The sequence below is a fragment of the Psammomys obesus genome, unplaced genomic scaffold (assembly GCF_907164565.1).
Source record: "Psammomys obesus unplaced genomic scaffold, mPsaObe1.curated_primary_1811, whole genome shotgun sequence".
Classification (NCBI taxonomy): Eukaryota; Metazoa; Chordata; class Mammalia; order Rodentia; family Muridae; genus Psammomys; species Psammomys obesus.
The window spans coordinates 386,907-411,347 of NW_026596295.1; the positions used below are offsets into that span (position 1 = coordinate 386,907).

At 38.0% G+C, this 24,441-nt stretch overlaps 1 protein-coding gene across 1 annotated transcript in view; it reads right to left on the bottom strand.

Moving 5' to 3' along the window:
* LOC129668970 (uncharacterized) overlaps window positions 1-24,441 on the bottom strand; it is a gene marked incomplete at its 5' end in the record, with an annotated part of 287,543 nt that overhangs the window by 203,738 nt on the left and 59,364 nt on the right. The gene's annotated exons all lie outside the window — the stretch shown is intronic.

Below are 24,441 nucleotides of genomic sequence, written 5' to 3' on the forward strand. Positions count from 1 at the left end.
TCTTCTTCTTCTTCTTCTTCTTCTTCTTCTTCTTCTTCTTCTTCTTCCTCCTCCTCCTCCTCCTCCTCCTCCTCCTCCTCCTCCTCCTCCTCCTCCTCCTCCTCCTCCTCCGTGTTCAAGTTAAATAAACCATTAAGTTCTGGGGAACTACTGGAAGTTAATAGCTGCTGGAAAAGGAAGGATGTTGCAACTAACAGTTACTATTGAGAGCTACAAAACTCACTAACAGCTGATTTCATCTATGTCCATGCACTAAAAGACTTCAAGAAACTCTATCATGGTGTCTGTGACATTAAGATAATATTCTTAGGATAAACCCAGCCATCCTTATAATAATTGTCTGAAAAAGTTTAAGCTTCAGGGCAATTTACTACTTGTTTGAGCCAAAACCTAGTGCTAAGTCAAAAGGCACTCCAGTTTTCTCTATGTACAATTATTTTAAAAGCTGACATAAATTCTTTCTTGTTTATTGAGATATTATTTACTACCCACAACTTTGGTGCCAGCCCTTAAAAACATTCAATGAAGTAACTTGAAGTTACTTCATTCAATGAAGTAACTCTTTTTCTGGTACAAGTAGGAGTATTTGCTTAAGTATGATGTTCACATTGTTTTTACTTGCACCAGTGTCTCCTCCAACAAAGATAACAAATTATTTATCTTTTCCTCTATCAGACCAATTATGAAAGCCAAACAGTATACTCACATGTACCAATTAACGTTCCTAAGGCTATTTTGTATATTCTCTTTAGCATTTCCCCTGCATCTATAAGGGTTTCCAGCATTTGGGGAATTAAACTCCTGACCCTTAAGTTTTTTTTTAACTATTCCACAGTTAATAATGAATAAAATCAGTTTGTTTGTTTGTTTGGCATCTTTAACAAGAATCTGACTTGGATGTTTTCTTGAATAATTATGGATAAATAGGTTATTTCCAAATTTATTATCAGAATGAACCATTTAAATTATCATTATCTTTTGAATCACTTGTATTTTAAACAAAACACTGGCAAGAACTCAAGTTTATATCCTTAAGTAGGTAGATTATTTTCTGACAGTTCAGGTATGTATAGCATAACTGAGGGGTGGAATAACTTGAACATAAAAAAACTGTCACCCTGCACAAAACTGAAGTCCAAGTGGATCAAAGACCTCAACATAAAACCAGACACATTAAAGCGGCTAGAAAAAAATGTGGGGAATACCCTAGAACTCATTGGTACAGGAGAAAACTTCCTGAACAGAACACCAACAGCACAGGCTCTAAGAGCAACAATCAATAAATGGGACCTCATGAAACTGAAAAGCTTCTGTAAAGCAAAGGACACCGTCATCAAAACAAAGCGACTGCCTACAAATTGGGAAAGAATCATCACCAACCCTTTATCTGACAGAGGACTCATATCCAATATATATGAAGAACTAACAATGACAGCTGGGTCAAGGAAGAAATAAAGAAAGAAATTAAAGACTTCCTAGAATTCAATGAAAATGAAGGCACAACATACCCAAATTTATGGGACACGTTGAAAGCAGTGCTCAGAGGAAAATTTATACCACTAAATGCCTGCAAGAAGAAATTCGTAACATCACATACAAACAACTTAATGGCCCAACTGAAAACCCTAGAAAAAAAAGAAGCAGATACACCCAAGAGGAGCAGACGGCTGGAAATAATCAAACTCAGGGCTGAAATCAATCATTTAGAAACAAATAAAACTATCCAAAGAATCAATGAAACAAAAAGCTGGTTCTTTGAGAAAATCAACAAGATAGACAAACCCCTAGCCAAACTAACTAAAAAGCAGAGAGAAACTATCCAAATCAGCAAAATCAGAAAGGAAAATGGGGACATAACTACAGATACTGTGGAAATCCAAACAATTATTAGGTCATACTACAAAAACCTATATGTCACAAAATTTGAAAATCTAAATGAAATGGATAATTTTCTTGACAGATTCCATTTACCAAAATTAAGCCAAGATCAGGTAGAAAGACTGAATAGCCCTATATCTCCCAAGGAAATTGAAGCAGTCATTAACAGTCTCCCCTCCAAAAAAAGCTCTGGATCAGATGGCTTCAGCGCAGAATTCTACAAGACCTTCAAGGAAGTGCTAACACCAATTCTCCTCAAACTCTTCCACAAAATAGAAACAGAAGGAACACTACCAAACTCATTCTATGAAGCCACAGTCACCTTGATACCTAAACCACACAAAGATCCAACAAAAAAAGAGAACTTCAGACCTATCTCTCTTATGAACATTGATGCAAAAATACTCAATAAAATACTTGCAAACCGAATCCAAGAACACATCAAAGATATCATCCACCATGACCAAGTAGGCTTCATCCCAGGAATGCAAGGGTGGTTCAATATACGAAAATCCATCAATGTAATCCACCACATAAACAAACTGAAGGAGAAAAACCACATGATCATCTCCTTAGACACCGAAAAAGCATTTGACAAAGTCCAACACCCATTCATGTTTAAAGTCTTGGAGAGATCAGGGATACAAGGCACATATCTAAACATAGTAAAGGCAATATACAGCAAGCCTATAGCCAACATCAAACTCAATGGAGAGAAACTTAAATCAATCCCACTGAAATCAGGGACAAGACAAGGCTGCCCACTCTCTCCATGCCTCTTCAACATAGAACTTGAAGTCCTAGCCAAAGCAATAAGAAAACTAAAGATCAAGGGGATACAAATCGGAAAGGAAGAGATCAAAGTGTCACTATTTGCAGATGATATGATAGTATACATGAGAGACCCCAAAAATTCAACCAGAGAACTCCTCCAGCTGATAAACACCTTCAGCAAAGTGGCAGGATACAAAATCAACTCAAAAAAATCAGAAGCCCTCCTGTACACCAAAGACAAAAAGGCTGAGAAAGAAATTAGGGAAACAACACCCTTCACAATAGCCACTAATAACATAAAGTACCTTGGTATGACTCTAACCAAGGAAGTGAAAGACCTGTTTGAGAAAAACTTCAAATCTCTGAAGAAAGAAATCGAAGAAGATATCAGAAGATGGAAAGATCTCCCGTGCTCATGGATTGGTAGGATTAACATTGTGAAAATGGCCATCCTGCCAAAAGCAATCTACAGATTCAATGCAATACCCATCAAAATACCAACTCAATTCTTTACAGACCTTGAAAAAAAGATTCTCAGCTTCATATGGAGAAACAAAAAACCCAGAATCTCCAAAAGGATCCTGTACAACAACAGATCATCTGGAGGTATCTCCATCCCCGATCTCAAGCTGTACTACAGGGAAACAGTAATAAAAACTGCATGGTATTGGCATAGAAACATAAAGGAGGATCAATGGAACCGCACAGAAGACCCAGAAATAGACCCACACACCTATGAATACTCGGTATTTGACAAAGAAGCCAAATCCATTCAATGGAAAAAAGACAGTTTATTCAACAAATGGTGCTGGTCCAACTGGATGTCTACATGCAGAAAAATGAAAATAGATCCATATTTATCACCCTGCACAAAACTAAAGTCAAAGTGGATCAAGGACCTCAACATAAAACCAGATACTCTAAATCAGTTGTAAAAAAAAAAGTGGGGAACAGCCTAGAACTCATTGGCACAGGAGACAACTTCCTGAATAGAACACCAACAGCACAGGCTCTAAGAGCAACAATCAATAAATGGGACCTCATGAAACTGAAAAGCTTCTGTAAAGCAAAAGACACCATCATCAAAACAAAACGACTGCCTACAGATTGGGAAAGAATCTTCACCAACCCTTTATCTGACAGAGGGTTAATATCCAGTGTATATAAAGAACTAAAGAAGCAGAAAAGCAACAAACCAAGTAATCCCATTAAAAAATGGGGAATGGAGCTAAACAGAGAATTCTCGAAAGAGGAACATCAAATGATAGAGAAACACTTAAAGAAATGCTCATCCTCATTAGCCATTAGGGAAATGCAAATCAAAACAACCCTGAGATATGACCTTACACCCATCAGCATGGCCAAGATGAAAAACTCAAGTGACAACACATGCTGGAGAGGTTGTGGAGAAAAAGGAACCCTCCTCCACTGCTGGTGGGAATGTAAACTGATACAACCACTCTGGAAGTCAATCTGGCACTTTCTCAGACAACTAGGAGTAGTGCTACCTCAAGACCAAGCTATACCACTCCTAGGTATATACCCAAAATTTACTCAAGTACACAACAAGGACATTTGTTCAACCATGTTTGTAGCAGCTTTATTTGTAATAGCCAGAACTTGAAAACAACCCAGATGTCCATCAACAGAGGAATCGATACAGAAATTGTGGTATTTTTACACAATGGAATACTACTCAGCAATCAAAAGGGAGGAAATCATGAAATTTGCTGGCAAATGGTGGGATCTAGAAAAGATCATTCTGAGTGAAGTATCCCAGAAGGAGAAAGACAAACTTGGTATATACTCACTTATATAGACCTACAAGATATGATAAACATAATGAAATCTACACACCTAAAGAAGATAATCAAGTAAGTGGACATGGGTGAATATGATCAATCCTCATTTAGAAAGACAAATGGAATGTGCATTGAATGTATGACAGGAGTCTACCGCAAAAGGCATCTGAAAGACTCTACCTAGCAGTGTTTCAAAGCAGACACTAAGACTCATAACCAAACCATGGCAGAGTGCAGGGAATCATATGAAAGAAGGGGAGTTAGTATGATATGGAAAAGATAGGAGCTCTACAAGTACCAAATATATATGGGCACAGGGCCTTTTCTGAGACTGACACTCAACCAAGGACCATCTATGGATATATCATAGAACTTCTGCTGGGATGTGGCCCGTGGTAGCTCAGTAACCAAGTAGTTTTCCAAAGCAAGGGGAACAAGGACTATTTCTAACAGGATCTTAAGGGCAGGCTCTTTGTCCTCCCCACCCCCCAGGGGAGGAGCATTCCTGTTAGGCCACAGAGGAGGACATTGCAGCCAGCCTTGAAGATACCTGATAAAACATGGTCAAATGAAAGGGGAGGAGGTCCTCTCCTATCAGTGGACTTGGAAAGGGGCAGGGAGGAGACCAAGGAGGGAGTTGGGGAGGGGGAGGGAATGAGGGAGCGGGATACAGCTGGGACACAGAGTTAACAAATTGTAACTAAAAATAAAAATAAACTTAAAAAAAAAAAGAACTAAACAAGCTGAAAAGCAACAAACCAAGTAATCCACTTAAAAAATGGGGAACAGAGCTAAAGAGAGAATTCTCTGTAGAGGAATATTGAATGGCAGAAAAGCACTTAAAGAAATGCTCAACCTCATTAGCCATTAGGGAAATGCAAATCAAAACAACCCTGAGATTTCACCTTACACCCATCAGAATGGCGAAGATGAAAAACTCAAGGGACAACACATGCTGGAGAGGTTGTGGAGAAAGGGGAACCCTTCTCCACTCCTGGTGGGAATGTAAACTTGTACAAGCACTCTGGAAATCAATCTGGCGCTTTCTCAGACAACTAGGAATAGCGCTTCCTCAAGATCCAGCCATACCACTCCTAGGCATATACCCAAAAGAGGCTCAAGTACACAAAAAGGACATTTGCTCAACCATGTTTGTAGCAGCTTTATTTGTAATAGCCAGAAGCTGGAAACAGCCCAGATGCCCCTCAACTGAAGAATGGATGCAGAAACTGTGGTACATCTATACAATGGAGTATTACTCTGCAATGAAAAATAAGGAAATCATGAAATTTGCAGGTAAATAGTGGGACCTGGAAAGGATCATCCTGAGTGAGTTGTCCCAGAAGCAAAAAGACACGCATGGTATATACTCACTCATATAAACATACAACATAGACTAAACCCACTAAAATCTGTACATCTAAACAAACTAAGCAAAAGAGAGGACCCTAACTAAAATGTTCAATCCCCATCCTGAAAGGCAAAGAGGATGGACATCAGAAGAAAAAGAAAATAGGAAACAACCTCGGAACCTGCTACAGAGGGCCTCTAAAAGCCAGAAGAAAACAGGAAACAACCTTGAAACCTGCCACAGAGGGCCTCTGAAAGCCTCTCCAGTATAGACTGTCAAAGCAGATGCTGAGCCTGATGGTCAACTGATGGGCAGAGTAAATGGAATTTTATGTAAGAAGTGGGAAATAGTAAAAGCTGGAGGGGACGGGAACTCCACAAGCAGAGCAACAGAACAAGATAATTTGAACACAGGGAACTTCCTAGAGACTCATACTCCAACCAAGGACCATTCGTGGAGATAACCTAGAACTCCTGCAGAGATGTAGCCCATGGCAGTTCAGTGTCCAAGTGGGTTACATAGTAATGGGAAGAGGGACTGCCTCTGACATAATCTGATTGGCCTGCTCTTTGATCACCTCCCCCTGAGGGGGGAGCAGCCTTACCAGGCCACGGTAGAGGACAATGCAGCCACTTCTGATGAGAACTGATAGACTAAGATCAGAAAGGAGAGGAGAACCTCCCCTATCAGTGGACTTGGGGAGTGGCATGCATGCAGAAAGGGGAGGGAGGGTGGGATAGGGAGGGGAGGAGGGAGAGGCTTATGGGGGGATACAAAATGAATAAAATGTAATTAATAAAAAATTAAAAAAAAAGAAAGAGCTGAAAATATATAGGTTAAAACTGAAAGGCTTTGGCTCCGTCTTGCATTCTAACTTAGTAAATAAGCTAAAACATACATCATGTTTTATTACTATTATTAATCGTTTAATATGTGCTTGTATTTAATTACCACATTAACTTTCTTTGTGATCGCATTTTAGTCATGAATCCCTGAGCAGAAAATAGACCCAGACTTTGAAATTTAAAAAAAAAAACTGTCAATAATAAATTTCATGATTATCTTTGATACATCCCCATGATATTTTATGAAAATTTTGACTCGTTTAAAGTCATTCACAGCATGAATTTATTAAAATAAAGAAAATATTTTAAATGTTCATAGTTCTTAATCAAAAATGTTCTCAAAATGCCTTGAGTAGGTCGGATGTAGTGGTGCACCCCTCTAATCCCTGCACTCAGGGGGCAGAGGCAAGGCCATAATCTCTGAGTTCAAGGCCAGCCTTGTCTAAAAATGGAATTCCAGGACAGCCAAAGATACACAGAGAAACCCTGTCTCAAACTCCCAACCCGCAAAGTCTTCCCTGAGATGTTGTGTTACAGACAAAAATAAAATGTGAGCAAACTAAAAATTAGGGTTATCAAACACAAAATAATTTTGCAACTGAAGTGCAAAGTTCATTTACATAAATAATTAATGATGTAACAGGTCACTAGTTTTCATCCATATCCGTGTAATGAATAGCTATGAAAAATACATCTGCTAGTAGATGATATTTAATTTTGTCTATTATAATGATGATAGTGGTGGTAATGGTGATTCATTAACTATTATTAGTGTTGTTGAGCTAGAAAAATGCTGAATTATAAATCCCAGTTTCAACATTAAAAATATCTTTGTTTTTCATGTGTATAGAAAGAACAAGAGTATACTAAAAACTTAGTTTATATATTTCAAAGCAGAATATATATATCCAAGAAAATTTAATTAATCCTGAATTTATGATAGAAGAATGAAAATTGCACTTATTTATGTATCTATTTCAAAGTAGAATATATATAAATATAAGAAAAATATAATTAATCCTCCTAAATTTATGATATAAGAATGGAAATCGCACTTATTTATGTATCCGTTCTGTTTTTCTAAACATTGGAGGTGAATTGAAAGTCAAACCACTTAAAAATCAATGGAATAAAGATACCATCTTCAACAAAAGGTGATGGTTTAAGTGGATGTTTACATGTAGAAAATCCAAATAGATCCATATTTATCACCCTGAACAAAACTAAAGTCCAAGTAGATCAAAGACATCAACATAAAACAATCAACAATCAAAAATGGGAACTCATGAAACCGAAAAGTTTCTGTAATGCAGATGACACTGTCATCAGAACAAAACTACAGCCTACATACTGGGAAAGGATCTTCACTAACACTGTATCTGACAAAGGACTAATGTCCAGAATATATAAAGAACTCAAGAGGTTAAAAAAAAACAAAAACAAAAGCTCAAGTAATCCAATTAAAAAATTGGGTACGGAGCTAAACAGAGAATTCTCAATAGTGGAATATCAAATGGCAGAGAAACAAAGAAATGTTCAACTTTCCTTAGTCATCAAGGAAATGCAAATCAAAATGACCCTTACAACCATCAGAATGGCTAAGTTCAAAAATTCAAGTGAAATTTGCAGGCAAATGGTGGGGACTAGAAAAGATCATCTTGAGTGAGGTAACCCAGAAACAGAAAGACGCACAGGGTATATACTCACTTACAAGTGGATATTAGACATATAATATAGGATAAACCTACAAAATCTGTATACCTAAAGAAGCTGAGCTAGAAGGAGGACCCTGGGTAAGATGATCAATCCTCACTCAGAAAGACAAATGGAACTGACATTGGAAGGAAAAAAACAGGAAATAGAACAGGAGCCTAACACAGAGGGTATCTGAAAGATTCTGCCCAGCAGTGTATCAAAGCAGATGCTGAGACTCACAGCCAAAATTTGGGCAGAGTATAGGGAATCTTAGGGAAAAAGGGGGAGGTAGTAAGACCTGGAGAGGACAGGAGCTCCACAAGGCAAACAACAGAACCAAACTATCTGGGCTCAGGGGTCTTTTCTGAAACTGATACTCCAACCAAGAACCATTCATGGTTATAACCTAGAACCCCTGCTCAGATTGTAACCCATGGCAGCTCAGTATCCAAGTGGGTTTCTTAGTAAGGAACAGAGACTGTTTCTGACATGAACTCAGTGGCTAGCTCTTTTACTGCTTCCCCCTGTTGGGGCAGCAGGATATCAAGCCACAGAGGAGGACAATGCAGCCAGTTCTGATGAGACCTGATAAGCTAGGGTTAGATGGAACGGGAGGAGGACTTCCACTATCCATGAGCTTGGAGAGGGGCATAAGAGGAGATGGGGGAGAGGGGTTTGGGATTAGTAGGGGATGACGAAGGGGGCTATAGCTGGAATACAAAGTGAATAAACTGTAATTAATATAAAAATAAAACTTTAATAAGAAAAAATTACTCAAGTGCCAACACATGCTTGAGAAGATGTGGAGAAGGGGGAACCCTCCTCCATTGCTGGTGGAAATGTAAACTTGTACTAACACTTTGGAAATTAATCTGGCGCTTTCTCAGACAATTAGGAATAGTGCTTCCTCAAGATCCAGCTATACCAGTCCTAAGCAAATAACCAAAATATACTCAAGTACACAACAACGAAATTTTTTCAACCATGTTCTTAGCACCTTACTTTGTAATAGCCAGAATCTGGAAATAACTCAGATGTACTTCAATGGAGGAATGGATATAGAAATTATGATACATTTACACAATGGAATACTACTCAGCAATTAAAATAAAAGAAATCATGAAATTTGCAGGCAAATGGTGGGAACTCAAACAGATCATCCTGAGCGAAGTATCCCAGAAGGAGAAAGACACACAGGATATATACTCACTTATAAGTGGATATGAGACATATTATAGGATAAACATATTAATATCTGTACACCTAAAGAAGCTAAGCAAGAAAGAGGACCCTGGGTAAGATGATCAATCCTCATTCAGAAAGGCAAATGGGATGGAGATTGGAAGAGGGAGAAAACAAGGAACAGAACAGGGTCATGGGAGGAGATGTGGGATCGATGGTGGGATTGAGAGGGAATGAGCGATGGGGCTACAGATAGGATACAATGTGAATAAACTGCAATTAACATAGAAAATAAAATAAAGATAAAAGAAAAAAAGTAGTGGAGGAGGTCCTCCCATATCAGGGTACTTGGGAAAGGACATTTTGGGAGAAGAGAGGATAGGTAGGATTGGGAGCTGACAAGGGGGGGGTGGTGCTGCAGTGAGGATATAGAGTGAATTAATTGTAATAAAGAAATATATAAATAAAATTACACTTAAAAACATAAAAAGATAAAAAGAAGAGAATTCAAGATGTAAACAAGAATAGGAATAAAACAAGGCCAGGAATACATGAGAGATTTAAGGAATTATATTTAGAAATGAAGAAAAGGGTCCTCTTCTGTAACAGGGAGATAAAGACATGTTTGTGCCTAAGTAAATTTTTGTAATTTTGTTGCTGAAATGATTTATACTTTTGAAATTGTGCCTATACTATATTCATACACATTTAAAATAGTTTTAACTTTCTGGTGAAAATAACATGATATTCTTAATCTCTATTAGTTTTATTTTAAATCTATATGTTTGATATGCCAACCTTCTATACATTAACATAGTTTTCTTATCATTTTCCTTTAAAAATAGCAAAAATTTAGATGTGTCTATTTCAAGTAGTGTTTCTCCTATCAAGTATTTAATTAGAGGATCTCATCTATTAAAATTTTTTCTTTGTAAAATAATTTATTATTTCTAGCAAAAGAACCTGTAAATATTCTTTTTAGTCCAGCAATTCCACTATAGGTCACAGGAAGCAGATGGACATACAAAATGGACATATATAGACACTTGTCATGTTTGTGTTTCCTTATAGTTTTTAAAGGCACATAACAACATAGCTCCACACCAAATGGCAATTTAATAAACAACTGCACAGTTGTGTCTTTTCAGCTACAAAATATACCAAAATGATTTTTAAAATGATAGTAATTCAGTGTTTTTTTTAACATTATTTTTATGATTTTTTCCACATTTCTTTTTATTTTTTTTTTTGTTGTTGTTTGTTTATTTTATTTTAATCACAGGTCATTCACTTGCTGTAGACCCCTCCTTCTTTTCCTCCTAATCACACCCTCACTGCCCTCTTCCAAGTCTACTGATAGGAGAGGTCCTCCTCCCCTTCCCTTTGACACTAGCCTATCAGGTATCTTCAAGACTGGCTGCATTGTCCTTATCTGTGGCCTAGCAAGGCTGCTCCTTAAAGTTGTATTTAATATATTTGGGTTTCAAAAATACCTTTGATACCTTAACAAGTGTTTTTAAGTATTATTGTTTTACCCTACTATTAGTTGTAAATCATTTGTGTTTCTCTTAGTGCTCATCACAAGCAACCTTTGGCTTCAAAAGAGGCATTTTTGTTTCTTGGATAAGGCAAAGATAATAGAACACTTAAAATCCATTCATCCTCTTTCCCTCCTTTTTAGTTGCTATTGAATGAGTTTAATTTCTACATATTTTAAACCCCATATCATTATTATCATTTTACACAGAAAATAACTTAGATTTACATAAATATTTGTCATTTTTGCTGTTCTTCATTCCTTTTTGCATCCTTGAGAATTCCATCTCAGATCATTTCTTCTTCATTTCCTTCTGAGATTTTTTTAAAGTGCATATTTTATTTTATTTTATTTTTATTTTTAGTTACAATTTGTTAACTCTGTGTCCCAGCTGTATCCCGCTCCCTCATTCCCTCCCCCTCCCCAACTCCCTCCCTGGTCTCCTCCCTGCCCCTTTCCAAGTCCACTGATAGGGGAGGACCTCCTCCCCTTTCATTTGACCCTGTTTTATCAGGTATCTTCAAGGCTGGCTGCAAAGTCCTCCTCTGTGGCCTAACAGGACTGCTCCTCCCCTGGGGGGGGGGGGGAGAAGACAAAAAGCCTGCCCTTGAGATCCTGTTAGAAATAGTCCTTGTTCCCCTTGCTTTGGAAAACTACTTGGTTAATGAGCTACCAAGGGCCACATCCCAGCAGAAATTCTATGTTATTTAATTTGCATATCCCTGTAATAAATTCTCAGCATTTTTTTTTTTTTGGTCCAAAAGTTTTATTCACTTTCAGTCTGTAAGATAATTTTTAAGTACATAGAATTCTCTGTTTGCAGTTATTTCCTTTCAGTATTTATAGTCTTTTTTTCTTGTTTTCTTTCTTTTTTTATTTTTTAAGTGGCATTTTGTCACTTCTGATGTCACTGTCTTCTGGCTTGCACTAAGTTACAGTCTAGGTTTTCTTTCCTTCATGGTATTGTTCCCATGGTTTTTCAAAGCCTGTTAGCTCTTCAATTCCTCTGTAGATTTTTTTTAATTTGTCAAACTTTTCTGGTAATTCTCAGTCAAAATCTGACAATCAACATGGAGTTCATCATTATTGGAAGCATTACGAAATCTTTGTTGGTAGCCGAATATTTTAGTTGAAGAGGGAAGGAAGGTCATATGCTACTATTGAATTAAATTCTGGAGTTGGATAAGGGGCCATTTTTGGAGCGTGATTTAATTTTAGTTTGGATTTTGTAATATGACAACTGACGACAGGTGACTAAATTGATCGACAGATGAAATAGATGACTCAATGGAACTTAATAGGCATTAATCATGAGAAAGGGTACAGAAAGGCATATTTTGTATCTGTGCTTCAGTTTAAAAGATATTTCAAGTAGGTAGAATAATCGTTCAGACCTATTAGAATTATTTTGCAGACATAATTGAATGATTGTATGTATTTCAAATGAAATGATGATTGAAAATATAAATTACGAAGTAATACAAATATTAACTTGTACCATACATGCAGACTTTAAAATTGACCAAAATATGAAATGAAGATACTCTCTGAGTGAAAGAAAAAAAAAAACTGTATGAGATTGTCTATAAGGTTGTGGATGTTCTTTAAAATTTCTGGCCATATAATTGGCAATTACTGTTAATTCTCATTGAACTAGAAAAATATTTGTGAATAAGTAAGCTACTGATTATAGACTACTTGAAAAGAAAACATGAGAACATGAAGTAAAAGAAGTGAAACTGAGTAGGTAGAGAATCGAAAAAAATAGGAAAGTTATTTTACAGATTTAAAAATCTATATTTTAAAAGATAAACCTGACTCTTAACAGTATTTTTTCTTCCTCTTGGTAAGATCCCCGAGCCATAAGTACAGGAGTTGTGGTGCACACGTGTCAGCTGGTGTTGGACATCACATGGTCCCTTGTTCTCTGCATACTTAGGGGTACCTTTAATTGTATACATTAGAATATTTATGGAAAGTAATATAAGAATGATAAAAATGTTTTACATGGGTGGTTAGAGAAAAAAAGAAAGATTTTTCAGTGCAAAAAACAAAAGATAGCATCTTCAACAAATGGTGTTGAACTAACTGGGTGTCTACATGTAAAAAAAAATGCAAATAGATCCATGCTTATCACCCTGTACAAAACTAAAGTCCAAGTGGATCGAAGACCTCAACATGAAACCAGCCTCTAAACCTGTTAGAAGAAAAAGTGGGAAAGAGCCTTGAATTCATTGGCAAAGGAGACAACTTCCTGAACAGAATACCAACAACACAGGGTCTAAGATCAACAATCAATAAATTGGACCTCATGAAACTGAAAAGCTTCTATAAAGGAAAGTACACTGTTGTCAGAACAAAAAGACTGCCTACAGATTGGGAAAACATCTTCACCAACCCTATATCTAAAAGAGGGCTAAAATCCAAAATATATAAAGAACTGAAGAAGTTAAGCAGAAACAAATCAAGTAATCTAATTAAAAAATGGGTTACAGAGCTAAACAGAGAATTTTCTCTTTTTTTAATTAAATTTTTATTTTTATATTATTTATAGTTTATTTACTTTGTATGCCAACTGTAGCCCCCTCCCCCATTTCCTCCCAATCTCACCCTCCTTGCTCATCTCCCTGCCCCTTTCTAAGTCTACTGATCGGGGACGTCCTCCTCCTCTTCCATCTGACCCTAACTTATCAGGTCTCATCAGGACTGGTTGCAATGTCCTCCTCTGTGACGTAGCAAGGATGCTCTTCTCTCATGGGGTGGAGATCAAAGAGCCAGCCAATGAGTTCATGTCAGAGACAGTCCCTGTTCCCATTACTAGGGAACTCACTTGGAGATTGAGCTGCCATGGACTACATCTGTGCAGGGGTGTTAGGTTATATCCATGCATGGTCCTCGGTTGGAGAATCAATCTCAGGAAAGACCCCTGTCCCCAGTTATATTTAGTCCTTCTGGTGCTCCTATCCTCTCAAGTGGATATTTATACATCTTAAGAAGCTAAATAAGAAGGAGGACCCGGGGTAAGATGATCAATACTCATTTAGAAAGACAAATGAGATGGACATTGGAAGAAGGAGAAAACAAGAAACAGGACAGGAGCCTACCATAGAGGGCCTCTGAAAGACATTACCTAGTAGTATATCAAAGCAGATGCTTAGACTCATAACCAAACCTTGGGCAGAGTGCAGGGAGTCATATGAACATAGAATTCTCAATAGAGGCATATCAAATGGCAGAGAAACAAAGAAATGCTCAAATCCTTAGTCATTAGGGATATGCAAATCAAAACAACCCTGATAATTCACCTTACCCATCAAAATGGCTAAGATAAAAAACTCAAGGGGATATGGAGAAAGGGGAACCTTCCTCCATTGCTGGTGGGAATGTAAATTGTACAACCACTTTGAAAATCAATCTGGTGCTTTCGCAGAGAATTAGGAATAAGCTTCCTCAAGATCCATCTATACCGCTCCTAGGCAAATATCCAAAAATGCTCAAGTATACAAAAAGGCCATCTGCTCAACCATGCTTGTAGCAGCTTTATTTGTAATAGTCAGAAGCTGGAAACAACCCAGATGTCCCTCAGCTGAGGAATGGATAGAGAAATTGTGGTACATTTACATAATGGAATACTTCTCGGCAATTGAAAGAAAGGAAATCATGAAATTTGCAGTCAAATGGGGCGGGGGCTAAAAAGAGCATCCTGAGTGAGGAATCCCAGAAGCAGAAAGACACACAGGGTATATTCTCACCCATAAATAGATACTATACATATAATAAAGGATAAACATACTAAAATCTGTACACCTAAGGAAGCTAAGCAAGAAGGAGGATCCTGGGTAAGATGCTCAATCCTCATTCAGAAATGCAAAGAGGATAGATATCAGAAAAGGGGAGAAAACAGGGAACAGGACAGGAGCCCACCACAGAGGGCCTCTGAAAGACTCTGACTTACAGAGCATCAAATCAGAAGTTGAGACTCATAACCAAACTTTAGGCAGAGTGCAGGGAGTCTTATGAAAGAAGGGGGAGATAGTCAGACCTGGAAGGGACAGGAGGTCCACAAGGAGAGTAACAGAACCAAAAAATCGGGACAAAGGTGTTTTCTGAGACCAATACTCCAATGGATGAGATAACCTAGATCCCCTGCATATATGTAGTCCATAGCAGCTCAGTATTCAAGTGGGTTCACTATTACATGGGAACACGGAATGTCTCTGACATAAACTGATTGGCCTGCTCTTTGAGCACCTCACCTTCAGGGGAGAGCAGCCTTACCAGGCCATAGATGAAGATTATGCAGCCACTTCTGATGTGACCTGATAGACTAGGATCAGATGGAAAGAGAGGAATACCTCCCCTATCAGTTGGCTGGGGGAAGAGCACGATAGGAAAAGAGGGAGGGAGGATGAGATTGGGAAGGGAAGAAGAAGGGAGCTACAAGTGGGATAAAAGGGAATAAACTGTAATTAATAAAAAAATAAATCTGGGCTATCATATAACATTTTCTAATGGGAATAATTTAGAAGAGTTGTGTTATCCAGGCTAGCTACTACTATGAATATATCAAGTTTATTTATCCAAGAGTCACTGCCATCTAGTATTCAGAAAGCCTAGTGTCTGATCATGGGCTCCTACTTCATCTACTGAGTCTTACTACTTGAATATAAACAAGGTGTCGGCTAAGTAATTCTAGGCTTCTTCTGAGCAGCAACAACACATTTAAGTTAGAAAAGTTTGTAACATAGTTCATTATCTGCCATCGTAATATAAAAACAGAATCTGAAATCCAGAAAGAATGACTCTCTTTTTGAAGGAAGATTCTAGATATCCATAATGGAGTGTAATAACAAATTTTGGAGACATGAAACGCTCTTATGTTATGTGATTCATTTTTATATAAAAAATACCTTATAGTCATACCGCACATTAATGTATAACCATACATTTTGCTAATTTGGAAATATACCCACTGCTGGCCTTCACAATAGTAAGCTAAGGGAGCCTACTATTTAGTAGGCTCAAGGGAGTAGCCTACTACTCCCTGAATTTTTAAATATGAAAAAATACTGAATATGCATTTTGTACATTATTAATTTAGTTGTACCTTCATTTTGTTTTGTTTGTTGTCAATTAAGCCTAAAATTCCCTGCTATCTAATCATTCCTAGGAACTCATTTTTTTAAATGGTAAACCAGGTTCTTCATCAAAGCTTGTTGGTTTATACCCACATCTATGAAGATTGCATAATAAATTTCCAAAATATGGTTAAACTTTTGCCTCTAATAATTTTGTATTACTGATGTTGCAAATCAACATATTTTTTAGAGTATATTTATTTCATAATTGAGTACTGTATCATTGATGACTCAAAGAATTGCAATGGTCACAAAGTCCTGATAAAACTGTGGAGGGATGGACGGAGCCAAGATGGCGACTAGCACACACAGTTTCTGAGCTGTGGAAGAGATAAAGTTCTGAGTTGGTGAGTGGAAGGACTTCTGAAGCCAGGGAAATGACAGAGAGACTTTTAAACAACAGGGAACATCACAGGAGGTGAAAACTTTGGTCTCAGGTCACCCAGGGACTTGTTTGGGGAAGGTGAGAAACGATCCTTTGATCTCGCGGCACTCCCCTCCCCCAGACCTCCCTCCTCCTAGGCACAGCGGACTCGACTTTCTCAGCACAGACCTAACTGCCTGGGGCCTGCAGCCACTGAGGCAGAGCCCCAAGCCCTTTATCAGCAAAGGCCAGCAGTACGTGTCTCGGAGTCCCAGATTCGCGCAGTAGCTGCACCATCCTCCCAGGGCGCGAGTCTGCTAGACACCATACTAGCTCCACAGGATCGAGATCACTGACGGTACTGCCCGCCCAATCCCACAGTGACAGAGAATACGCTATATACTCACCAAAACCAGGCAGAAACGCCATACAAGCTAGACACACCAGGCGCTGGGAGAGCACAGTGAAGAGACCCCAGGACTTCCCAAAAAGCATCTGGACTAGCAACCCAGTCTCCAGTTACAGCGGGACTTTCTAACCTGGCGGCAGAGCAGCACTGAGCTGGCGGGGCACATCAGCCCTCCAGTTTAAGACTAACCAGGGCCAAACCAGAGAACAGAAAGCCTGGTTACCCCGATCCCTACTGACGTGACCACCCTGAAATCTCCAGCTGCAGCAAGACCTCATAACCTGGCAGTGACAGCAACACGGAACTGGTGGAGCACATCAAAGAAGCAGGGCCAAACCAGAGAGCAGAGATCCCAGATACCCGGATCTCTGCCAAGTGACCTGCCTGTACAGCTAGTCCTCAGCACACACTAAGGACATGGGACCTCTCTCAGCTTCCTGAAGAACTCTCCAGACTCCAGAGAGAGACAGTACCAGTCTGATCTGCAGTCTGATCTGATCTGCAGATCTGATCCAAAAACAAACAGGGAAGGTCTCAGATAAGCCAATGGCCAGGGGTAGGCGAAAGAACACTTCCAACATAAATCAGGACATCATGACTTCACCAGCAAACCCCAAAATCGATGGATACTCCAATTCATCAGAAGCACAGGAAAATGACCTTAAAGCCATGCTTGCTCAATTATTTGAGGCTCATAAGGAGGAAACGAACAAATCTTTCAAAGAGTTGGCCAGTCAATTGGAGGTAAAGAAAGAAGAAATAGACAAAACCCGTAAAGAAACACAGGCAAACATAGCCAAACAAATAGAGGCACAAGTAGAGAAAAAATTAGTGGCATATAAAAAGGAAATGAACAAAGAAATAGAGTCCATCGTAGAGAGACAGGAATCCAAATTCAAACACATGAAAGAAATGGTGCAAGGCATGAAAACAGAATTAGAATCAATAAAGAAAACACAAAATGAGAAAACCCTTGAGCTGGAGAACTTGGAGAAAAGATCAGGAACCACAAAAGTAAGCATCACCAACAGAATACAAGAGATAGAAGAGAGAATCTCTGGAGCTGAAGACACACTTGCAGAAATTGATACTTCTTCTCTCAAAGAAAAAGTAAAATCAGAAAATTTCCAATCATAAAATATCCAAGAAATCAAGGATGCTATGAAAAGACAAAATCTAAGAATAATAGGAATTGATGAAAAAGAAGACTCCAGGCTCCAACGTCCAGAAAATATTTTCAAGAAAATCATACAGGAAAATTTTCCCAACTTAAAAGAAAGAGATGTCCATAAATATACAAGAGGCCTACAGAACACCAAATAGACTAGACCAGAAAAGAAACACATCACGTCACATCATAGTCAAAACACAAAATCTACAGAACAAAGAAAAGATATTAAAAGCAGCAAGGGAAAAAGGCCAAGTAACATATGAAGGTAGACCTCTCAGAATCACACTGGACTTCTCATCAGAAACTATGAAAGCCAGAAGGGCCTGGGCAAGTATCATGGGGACTCTAAGAGATCACAAATGTCAACCCAGACTACTATACCCTGAAAAGCTTTCAATCAGCATAGATGGAGAGAACAAAATATTCCATGACAAAACTAAATTACGATATATCTATACAGCAAACCAACCCTACAGAGGATACTAGAAGGAAAACTCCAATCGAACGAAAATGAATTCACCCAAGAAAACAGGGCATACAGATAATATCCCAACAAAAATGAAAAGAAAACAAGCAATGAAACAGGGTAAGATCACCGACTCCATCACAAAAGGAACTAACATTCATTGGTCACTATTATCTATCAATATCAATGGACTCAACTCACCAATAAAAAGACACAGGCTAACAGAATGGGTACGGAAACAGGATCCAACATTCTGTTGCATCCAAGAAACACACCTATGCAACAAAGATAAACACTACCTCAGAGTAAAGGGCTGGGAAAATGTTTTTCAAGCAAATGGTTCCAGAAAACAAGGTGGAGTAGACATCCTAATATCTAATAAAATAGACTTTCATCCAAAGTTAATCAAAAAAAGATAAGGAGGGCCACTATATTCTCATCAAAGGAAAAATCCAACAAGAGGACAAAACAATCTTGAATATCTATGCCCCAAATACAAGAGCAATGACATTCGTAAATGAAACATTATTAAAGCTTAAATCATATATTGATCCTAATACCCTAATAGTGGGAGACTTCAACACTCCACTCTAACCAAGGGACAGATCAACTAGACAGACACCAAATAGGAAAATAAAAGCACTCACAGAATCCCTAAATCAAATGGACCTAATAGACATCTACAGATCTTTTCACCCAAACTCAAAAGAGTACACCTTCTTTTCAGCACCACATGGAACCTTCTCCAAAATAGACCATATAGTGAGTCACAAAGCAAGCCTCAACAGATACAAAAGGATTGAAATAATCCCTTGTATACTATCTGACCACCATGGACTAAAGCTGGACATCAACAACAACAGAAACAACAATAAGCCGACACCCACATGGAAACTGAACAACTTACTACTCAATGACAGCTGGGTTAAGGAAGAAATAAAGAAAGAAATTAAAGACTTCTTAGAATTCAATGAAAATGAAGGCACAATATACCCAAATTTATGGGACACATTGAAAGCAGTGCTCAGAGGAAAATTTATAGCACTAAGTGCTTACAAGAAGAAATCCATAACATCACATACAAACAACTTAATGGCCCAACTGAAAACCCTAGAAAAAAAAGAAGCAGATACACCCAAGAGGAGCAGACGGCTGGAAATAATCAAACTAAGGGCTGAAATCAATCAATTAGAAACAAATAAAACTATCCAAAGAATCAATGAAACAAAAAGCTGCTTCTTTGAGAAAATCAACAAGATAGACAAACCCTTAGCCAAACTAACTAAAAAGCAGAGAGAAGCTATCCAAATCAGCAAAATCAGAAAGGAAAATGGGGACATAACTACAGACACTGAAGAAATCCAAACAATTATTAGGTCATACTACAAAAGCCTATATGCCACAAAATTTGAAAATCTAAATGAAATGGATAACTTTCTTGACAGATTCCATCGACCAAAATTACGTCAAGATCAGGTAGAAAGACTGAATAGCCCTATATCTCCCAAGGAAATTGAAGCAGTCATTCACAGGCTCCCCTCCAACAAAAGCCCTGGACCAGATGGCTTCAGCGCAGAATTCTACAAGACCTTCAAAGAAGTGCTAACACCAATTCTCCTCAGACCATTCCACAAAATAGAAACAGAAGGAACACTACCAAACTCATTCTATGAAGCCACAGTCACCTTGATACTAAACCACACAAGGACCCAACAAACAAAGAGAACTTCAGACCTATCTCTCTTATGAACATTGATGCAAAAATACTCAATAAAATACTTGCAAACCGAATCCAAGAACATATCAAAGATATCATCCACCATGACCAAGTAGGCTTCATCCCAGGCATGCAAGGGTGGTTCAACATACGGAAATGCATCAATGTAATCCACCACATAAACAAACTGAAGGAGAAAAACCACATGATCATCTCCTTAGACGCGGAAAAAGCAAAGTCCAACACCCATTCATGTTTAAAGTCTTGGAGAGATCAGGGATACAAGGCACATACCTAAAGATAGTAAAGGCAACATACAGCAAGCCTATATAGCCAACATCAAACTCAATGGAGAGAAACTTAAATCAATCCCACTGAAATCAGGGACAAGACAAGGCTGCCCATTGTCTCCATATCTCTTCAACATTGTACTTGAAGTCCTAGCCAGAGCAATAAGACAACTAAAGGAAATCAAGGGGATACAAATCGGAAAGGAAGAGGTCAAAGTGTCACTATTTGCAGATGATATGATAGTATACATGAGAGACCCCAAAAATTCAACCAGAGAACTCCTCCAGCTGATAAACACCTTCAGCAAAGTAGCAGGATACAAAATCAACTCAAAAAAATCAAAAGCCTTCCTGTATACCAAAGGCAAAAATGCTAAGAAAGAAATTAGGGAAACAACACCCTTCACAATAGCCACTAATAACATAAAGTACCTTGGTGTGACTCTAACCAAGCAAGTGAAAGACCTTTTTGAGAAAAACTTCAAGTCTCTGAAGAAAGAAATCGAAGAAGATATCAGAAGATGGAAAGATCTCCCGTGCTCATGGATTGGTAGGATTAACATTGTGAAAATGGCCATCCTGCCAAAAGCAATCTACAGATTCAATGCAATTCCCATCAAAACACCAACTCAGTTCTTTACAGACCTTGAAAAAAAGATTCTCAGCTTCATATGGAGAAACAAAAAACCCAGAATCTCCAAAAGGATCCTGTACAACAACAGATCATCTGGAGGTATCTCCATCCCCGATCTCAAGCTGTACTACAGAGCAACAGTAATAAAAACTGCATGGTATTGGCATAGAAACAGAAAGGAGGATCAATGGAACCGCATAGAAGACCCAGAAATAGACCCACACACCTATGAATACTCAATATTTGACAAAGAAGCCAAATCCATTCAATGGAAAAAGACAGCATCTTCAACAAATGGTGCTGGTCCGACTGGATGTCTCCATGCAGAAAAATGAAAATAGATCCATATTTATCACCCTGCACAAAACTAAAGTCAAAGTGGATCAAGGACCTCAACATAAAACCAGATACTCTAAATCAGTTGTAAAAAAAAGTGGGGAACAACCTAGAACTCATTGGCACAGGAGACAACTTCCTGAACAGAACACCAACAGCACAGGCTCTAAGAACAACAATCAATAAATAGGACCTCATGAAACTGAAAAGTTTCTGTAAAGCAAAAGACACTGTCATCAAAACAAAAAGACAGCCTACAGATTGGGAAAGAATCTTCACCAACCCTTTATCTGACAGAGGGCTAATATCCAGTATATATAAAGAACTAAAGAAGCAGAAAAGCAACAAACCAAGTAATCCACTTAAAAAATGGGGAACAGAGCTAAACAGAGAATTCTCGAAAGAGGAACATCGAATGGCAGAGAAACACTTAAAGAAATGCTCAACCTCATTAGCCATTAGGGAAATGCAAATCAAAACGACCCTGAGATTTCACCTTACACCCATCAGAATGGCCAAGATGAAAAACTCAAGTGATAGCACATACTGGAGAGGTTGTGGAGAAAATGGAACCCTCCTCCATTGCTGGTGGGAATGTAAACTGGTACAACCACTTTGGAAGTCAATCTGGCGCTTTCTCAGACAACTAGGAGTAGTGGTACCTCAAGACCAAGCTATACCACTCCTAAGTATATACCCAAAATTTGCTCAAGTACACAACAAGGACATTTGTTCAACCATGTTTGTTGCAGCTTTATTTGTAATAGCCAGAACTTGGAAATAACCTAGATGTCCATCAATGGAGGAATTGATACAGAAATTGTGGTATTTTTACACAATGGAATACTACTCAGCAATCAAAAAGGAGGAAATCATGAAATTTGTAGGCAAGTGGTGGGATCTAGTAAAGATCATTCTGAGTGAAGTATCCCAGAAGAAGAAAGACAAACATGGTATATACTCACTTATATAGACCTACAAGATATGATAAACATCATAACCAAACCCTCGGCAGAGTGCAGGGAATCAGATGAAAGAAGGGGATTTAGTATGATATGGAAAGGACAGGAGATCTACAAGGACCAAATATATCCGGGCACAGGGTCTTTTCTGAGACTGACACTCAACCAAGGACCATCTATGGATATAACCTAGAACTTCTGCTCGGATGTGGCCCGTGGTAGCTCAGTAACCAAGTAGTTTTCCGAAGTAAGGGGAACAAGGACTATTTCTAACAGGATCTCAAGGGAGGCTCTTTGACCCCCCCCCCCCCCAGGGCAGGAGCAGTCCTGTTAGGCCACAGAGGAGGACTTTGCAGCCAGCCCTGAAGATACCTGATAAAACAGGGTCAAATGAAAGGGGAGGATGTCCTCCCCTATCAATGAACTTGGAAAGGGGCAGGGAGGAGACCAGGGAGGGAGTGTGGGGTTGGGGAGGGAATGAGGGAGTGGGATACAGCTGGGACACAGAGTTAACAAAATGTAACTAAAAAGCAAAATAAAATTAAAAAAATATATACATTGATAAAAAAAACTGTGGAGGAAATTATCATTGAATACAAGCCTCAGACTGTGTAAAACTTAATACATCACAATAAAAATTTTGCACTTCATAATCCTTGATTAAATAATCACAGTTAAATAAACATCAAGTGTGCAAAAAGTGTATGAAGAAGACATCTTAGAGAAAAGATGAGTTTGATGAAATGTTGGAACACATAATGCCAAAGCATCAGTATATTTCCTTGGAGATAAAAAACATTCCCAGAGAAGTTAGGAAACATATTACTTATTCTAACAGTAGTCTACAATGCCCATATTTTTGGTTAGGTTTCTTTAGGCCTCCAATCATAAGAATTCAAACCAGACATGACAACATACTTAAAACCCTGCACTTGGGAAGTAGAAACAGTTCATGTTTAGCATATGCTACATGAGACTATGTTACACAAACAAACAAACAACCTAAAATAAATGGCATTAATCAACTTTCTTATATTTTAAACCATCGAAAAATAATTATTATTACTTAATAGTCAGTGCCTAATAATATATGGCAAGAATAGTTCAGGTAGCTGATATAGAGGCAATTATACTAGCTTAATATAGTCTTTGCCAACACAAAAGCCTTATCTATGCAGTATTTATGTTTGACTTCCAGAGTTGCTTTCTTCTTCAGGATATCTGTGTCCACGGAAATAGAAAAACTGTTAAGAAGTGGAACCAGAGAAAAGTAGGAAGAGTAAAAAACATGCCTAATTTCAAGGATGAAATTACCATGAAACCAATGAAGGTTAAGTTTTAGAACCACCTCTGGAACAGGCCACTGAAGGTTAAGTTTTAGAACTGTCTCTGGAACAGGCCACTTTTCAAGGCCCTGAGAGTAGTATATGTGCAATATTGACAATTTTAAAAATTAATAATTTGTTACTTCTCCCATTATGAATATTCAATTTGTATGTAATTTTTATTTTATAAAGCTTAGGCTCTTGACAACCAGTGTCCTCCCTTGTTACATGTGTTATATCAATGGTTATTATAATTTGATTTTATATGCACCAGATTCCTATCATCCTCTTTTTTTTAACTCTGATAAATACTAAAACCTTATTTATAGAAGAAACATTTAAATTAAAATCATCATAATTCAATTTTTACACTAGGAATTAATCACTAAAATAGTATATGCAATAATTTGTTTGAGAGGTCACTATGGAAAAAAAAATAGAAGTACAGAAGTGTAAGTGACCTCTGCTGTCATTATCAACTCCTATATATAAGGAAACAACAATTAACACAAATTATTAATTGTTCCTTTGATTCTAGCAGAAACAGGAACAAGAGAGAAAACCT